Source organism: Bos mutus, chromosome 13 (genome assembly GCF_027580195.1).
Source record: "Bos mutus isolate GX-2022 chromosome 13, NWIPB_WYAK_1.1, whole genome shotgun sequence".
NCBI classification, from domain to species: Eukaryota; Metazoa; Chordata; class Mammalia; order Artiodactyla; family Bovidae; genus Bos; species Bos mutus.
The window spans coordinates 21,155,936-21,161,661 of NC_091629.1; the positions used below are offsets into that span (position 1 = coordinate 21,155,936).

A 5,726-nucleotide genomic window follows, 5' to 3' on the forward strand; every position below is an offset into this window, starting at 1 on the left:
TTTTTTTTTTTTTCATTAGTTATATATTTATTTTTGTAATGATTGAAATTTTTGTATGATTTTTATTTTTTTTTCTGTTTATTTATTTTACTTTACAATATTGTATTGGTTTTGCCATACATTGACTTGAATCCTCCATGGGTGTACATGTGTTCCCCATCCTGAACCCCTCTCCCACCTCCCTCCCCCATGTATTTTAAAAGTGGACTAAGTTGTGGGGTTTTTTTAAAAGTGTTCTCCAGAAAAATCTAGACTTCAGATTTTTTTTAAAAATCATAAGATCTGGCCATACTGGGCTCACGTTTCTGAGTAGTAGCTAACAGCTGGAGCTAAAGAGCACTGGAGGTTTTAACTTCTGAAGTTGAAACTGAGTTGCTTTTTGGCCTTAAAATGTTATGTGTTGTGTTCACTCGCTCAGTCATGTCCAACTTTTTGGGACCCTAGCCCACCAGGCTCCTCTGTCCATGGAATTTTCCAGGCAAGAATACTGGAATGGGTTGCCATTTCCTACTCCAAGGCATCTTCCCAACCCAGGGATCAAACCTGTGTCTCTTGGGCCTCCTGTATTGGCAGGCAGATTTTTGTGCTTTCTTCCAGTTTCTATGGTCTATTTGTTTTTAACCATTACATCTTTGATAGCCAAGGAATAAGGCATGAATCCAGCACCGTTCTTTTCCAAATAGCTACTGTTTTGAGGATTATTTACGAATTAGACATCTTTTCCCCCTGATTTAATGCGTCACTTGGTTATGAGAATTCCATACATACTTGTGTCTATTTGTGGCTCAACTCTTTTATACGTTCTTTCACATCCTTTGTAGCGGTAAAGAATCCACCTGCTAATGCAGGAGACTCAGGTTCAATCCCTGGCCTGGGAAATCCCATGGACAGAGAAGCCTGATGGGCTACAGTCTATCAGGTGGCCAAGAGTTGGACATGACGTAATGACTGAACAACAAACAAAGTTTCTTTCTTTTTTTTTTTTTTACAGTTCAATAGCTTTTAATATATTCACAGAGATGTACAACATTGATTTGAGAACATTTTCATTACCCCAGAAAGAAATGCTGTTGTTGCTTCCAAATTCTCTTATCCCCCAACCCTGTTGCTGCTGCTGCTAAGTCGCTTCAGTCGTGTCCGACTCTGTGCGACCCCATAGCTGGCAGCCCACCAGGCTCTGCCGTCCAGGCAGAACAGATTCTCCAGGCAAGAACACTGGAGTGGGTTGCCATTTCCTTCTCCACAAACAAAGTTTCATAGTTTTCTTCTTAAAGGTTAGGTGCCTATCGACTTAATTGGTTTTATTGTTATTGTTAACTAGATTTTAAAATGTATATGTATGTATATTTTTTTTGTATGTATATTTTTTGTATAAGAATATGAGTAACAGAGAAGAGTATGTTAATCATTTATACTGCTAGTTTTTAAAAAATTATATTTATTTCTAATAGTTTTTCTGTTTAGTGTTTTGGCTTTTATGTTCGCTTTTTTTTCTTTATGTTTGCTTTTCATATTTTACAAGTAATATGATACCATTATTAAAGAATCAAACCATGTCAACAACAACAACAACAAAGAACATTAGGTTCTGGACTCCCAGGCTGGGTCTTGTCGACAGTGTCGAGGATTTTGGAAGAGGAACTTCCTTGGTGATCCAGTGGCTAAGACTCTGTGCTCCCAGTGCTGGGGGCCAGGTTCCATCTCTGGTCAGGGAACTAGATCTCACACGCTGCAACGAAGAATTCCTATGTTGAAACTAGAGATCCCAGTTGCCATAACAAAGATCAAAGATCTTGCATGCTGTGACTAAGACCCAGCACAGGAAATAATTTTTTTTTTTAAGAATTTTGGTTCTCACTTCAGCAGCACATATACTAAAAGTGGAATGATACAGAGAAGATTAACATGGCACCTGCACAAGGATGACACACAAATTCGTGAAGTGCTCCATATTTTTATGGAAGCTACCTAGATATCTATTGACAGATGCATGGATAAAGAAGTCGTAGTACATATACACAATGGAATATTACTCAGCCATAAAAAGGAACACATTTGAGTCAGTCCTAATGAGGTGGATGAACCTAGAACCTATTATACAGAGTGAAGTAAGTCCAAAAGAGAAAGCATATATACAGAATCTAGAAAAATGGTACTGAAGAATTTACTTACGGGGCAGCAATGGAGAAACAGACATGGAGAATAGACTTATGGACATGGGGAGAGGGGAGGGGAGGTGAGATGGATGGAGAGAGTAACGTGGAAACTCACATCACAATATGTAAAATAGATAGCCAACGGGAATTCTCTGTATGGCTCAGAAAACTCAAACAGGGGCTCTGGATCAACCTAGAGGGGTGGGATGGGGAGGGAGATTGGAGGAGGTTCAAGAGGGAGGGGATACATGTATACCTATGGCTGATTCATGTTGAGGTTTGACAGAAAACAACAAAATTCTGTAAAGCAATTATCCTTCAATAAAAAATAAACAAATTAAAAAAAAAGAAAAGAAATTTTGCAAGAGATCCAAAGTGCAGTGAAAAGGCAGGATTTAGACATGGGGAGAAACAAAATCCTCAGGTCACGCTAGGTATGGAGAAGGTACAGGACTGTGATGTGGGGGAAAGTGTAGCTGTGAGGGGACTAGGAAAGGAGCCATACGTGAAGGTCCAGGGATAAAATGATGGTGGTTCTGTCCAGGGTTGGGGCATCGGGACGGGGTAGAGGCCCATGGAGTGTCCTTAGCACCTGGACTTATACAGAATTAGGCAGCTTTTGCTTTCGTTCCGCTCGAAACAACAGAAATTTATCGTCTCACAGTTCTGGAGCTCAGAAGTCCAGAATCAGTGTTACTGGGTCAAAATCAAGGTGTCACAGAGCTGGAGGCTCTTGCCCCTTCCAGCTTCTGAGGCAGCTGGCTTTCCCTGGCTTGCAGCCACATCACTCCAGTCTCGGCATCTGTGGTCACATGGTCTCCTCTCTGTCTTCAAGTCTCCCACTGCCTTTCTGTTAGAGGGATGCATACATGAGGTTGCAGTCAGGGCCCACCTGGAAAACCCAGGATAATCTCCGCATCTTGAAATCCTCCTCCATTTAATCGCATCTGGACTTGTCCCCTTTTCCAAATAAGGAAACATTTACAGGTTCTGATATCTTTGGGGGCCATCAATCAACCTACTACACTTCCCCTCTCTGACCTTTGACTTTTCTCATCTGTAACCTTTCACACAGGCTTTTATGTATTTGGAGAACAGTGTCCAGACAGGACAAGACAGCATGTTTTTCTTATCCTTACCCACCCCTCAGTTATAGGTAACTCACAGCTCTCCTACACACCTCTTCAGCCCAACACACTCCCTGCCCAGGAATGGAGCCCACACATGCCTTCTTTTATTCCTTCTGGAAATGTACCGACCCTCTACAATCTGCCAGACTGTAGCTCTCTGGGCACACAGCAGTGGTAAAAACAGACAGAAATCAGGACTTCCCTAGTGGCCCAGTAAGTAGCTAAGACTCCACGATCCTAATGCAGGTGGCCCGGTTTCCATCCCTGGCTGGGGAATTAGACCCTAAACACTGCAGCTAGGAGTTTACAAGACACAACCGAAGATCCTTCCTGCTGCTGCAAAGATAGAAGACCCTGTGTGCTGCAACTAAGAGCCGGTGCGGCCAAATAAATAAAAACAAATGTTAAAAAAAAAACACCAAAAAACAGTGGGAAGTGGGAGGGAGGCTAAAGAGGGAGGAGACACATGTGTACTTACGGCTGACTCATCTTGATGTATGGCGGAGGCTAACACCATATTGTGAGGCAGTTTTCCTTCAATGAAAAATTTTGGAAAAAATCAAAACATAAATCCCTGGTGCTCGTGGAGCCGACCTTCCACTGGTGATGGAGCAGGTAAGGCGACAGACGCTTGCTTGGGCTGCCACAGTGAAGTCCCACCGACTGTGGGGCTTAAACCACGGACATGTACTGTCTCACAGTTCTGGAGACGACAAGTCCAAAATCAGTGTGTGGGCACGGAGGGAGAAGGACTTTTTTTCTGGGCCTTTCCCCCTGGTTGGTAGATGGCCATCTTTTCCTTGCCTCTGTTTACCTCATCTTCCCACTGTGCGTGTCTGTCTGTGTCTAAATTTCCTTTCTGGGACTTCCCCCGGAAATCCAGTGGTTAAGACTCCACACTTCCAAAGCAGGAGGTGTGGGTTTGATCCCTGGAGGGGGAACAAAGATCCCACATGCCTGTGAGGTGTGGCCAAAAGATTGGAAAAAAAAAAAAAAAAGGAGGGGGGGTACCACTGCCAGGAAAGATGCCTGGGTACTTTCTGTCAGCTGGTGGTAGTCATTGCCTCTGGGGAGGGCATCAAAAGATTGGAGAAACTTAATTTTTCCCTGGATACCTTTCTATATTTTAATTCTTTACCCTGTGTATTCATTTCCTATTCAAAATCATGCAGATTAACATAATATATGCATTATATCTTTGTTAGGCAGCATGAAGGTTTCCGACCTCACGCTAACAGCACATACCGTCCTTGAAAGGTTGAGAATTCTCAGTCTGTTCTCTGCTGGATGATGTCAGCAGAAGCCGGGTGACCTTGAGTGTCGATTTCAGCGGTGGTGTCTTTTCAGACACCAGCAACAGTCACTGCCCGCTACAAGGCGTTTCTGGGTTTATGAGGCTAAGAGCCTCTTTACTTATCATGATCTCATCTACTCGACAGTGTTGGAGGTAACTGGGGCATCGGGGCAGGCAAGAACATGTCCAAAGTGACATAACTAGAAAATGCCCAAGCCAGGCTTGAACGCACACGTCTTTCTAAGCTGCTTTCCCACGGCTTGAAGTGACCATCTTTTGAGGACGTCTGAGGCTGTCCATCAACAGAGGTTTAGGTTTGTGAAGCGCTTCTGTGGTCATCGTGTTGGTAAATCCAGTTAATGGTCTGTTCTCAGGCTGCAGCCAACTTGACCGATCAGGAGCATTTGGTGAGGTGGCTGACTCCTCCTCCTTCAGACACGTTCTCCCCTAGGGTTCTAGGAAGTGCCTCTAGACTGGTTCTCCTCCCAGCTCACCGGACACTTCTTGGCATCTTTAGGAGTTCACTGTCAGGACCAAATGTTCCGACCGTGGAGAGCCTCAGGGATTGGCCCTTGGACCTGTGTCTTGTCCCTAGAACCTCCAGTTCTAGGAAATCTCATCCCCTATCATGCCTTTCAGTTCAGTTGCTCAGTCCTGTCTGACTCTTTGAAACCCCATGGACTGCAGCACGCCAGGCTTCCCTGCCCATCACCAACTCCCGGAGCTTGCTCAGACTCATGTCCAGCGAGTCGCTGATGCCATCCAACCATCTACTGTCTATACGCTGATGCCTCTTCCCACATTTATACCTCCAGCTCAAACTCCCCCTTACCCCCACTCACCACCCTGGCTATTCAACTGCTTCCTTGCCATCTACCGGTAAGACTAAGAGTCCTTCATCCCCTCTTCTGTCCTCCCCCAACCCATTCCCCCCTTTACCTCCACATCTCTGCCACACCAACCCCATCTTCTCAGCAACCCAGGCCCTCAAACCTTGGAGTCATCCACTCCTCTCCCACCCCACACAAACCCTATCAGCTGGACTTTCCAAGCAGATCTAGAACCTTACCCCTTCTCTCCATCTCCTCAGTCTCCACTCTGATCTGGGCCACCTTCACCTGGGGCCTGAAATAGCCCAACAGCCTC

At 44.7% G+C, this 5,726-nt stretch overlaps 1 long non-coding RNA gene and 1 other non-coding gene across 2 annotated transcripts; one reads left to right on the forward strand and one right to left on the reverse strand.

Annotated features, from left to right (window-relative positions):
• Positions 1 to 208: 208 nt before the first annotated feature.
• LOC138990513 (uncharacterized) lies at positions 209 to 5,382 on the reverse strand. The gene is made up of 3 exons (XR_011466657.1): positions 4,532 to 5,382; positions 3,765 to 3,989; positions 209 to 1,729 (listed from the first exon to the last, which is right to left on the reverse strand). It is a non-coding gene; the product is annotated as an uncharacterized lncRNA (long non-coding RNA).
• On the forward strand, positions 1,851 to 1,957 carry LOC138990589 (U6 spliceosomal RNA). The gene has a single exon (XR_011466716.1). It is a non-coding gene; the product is annotated as a U6 spliceosomal RNA (small nuclear RNA).
• Positions 5,383 to 5,726: the final 344 nt, after the last annotated feature.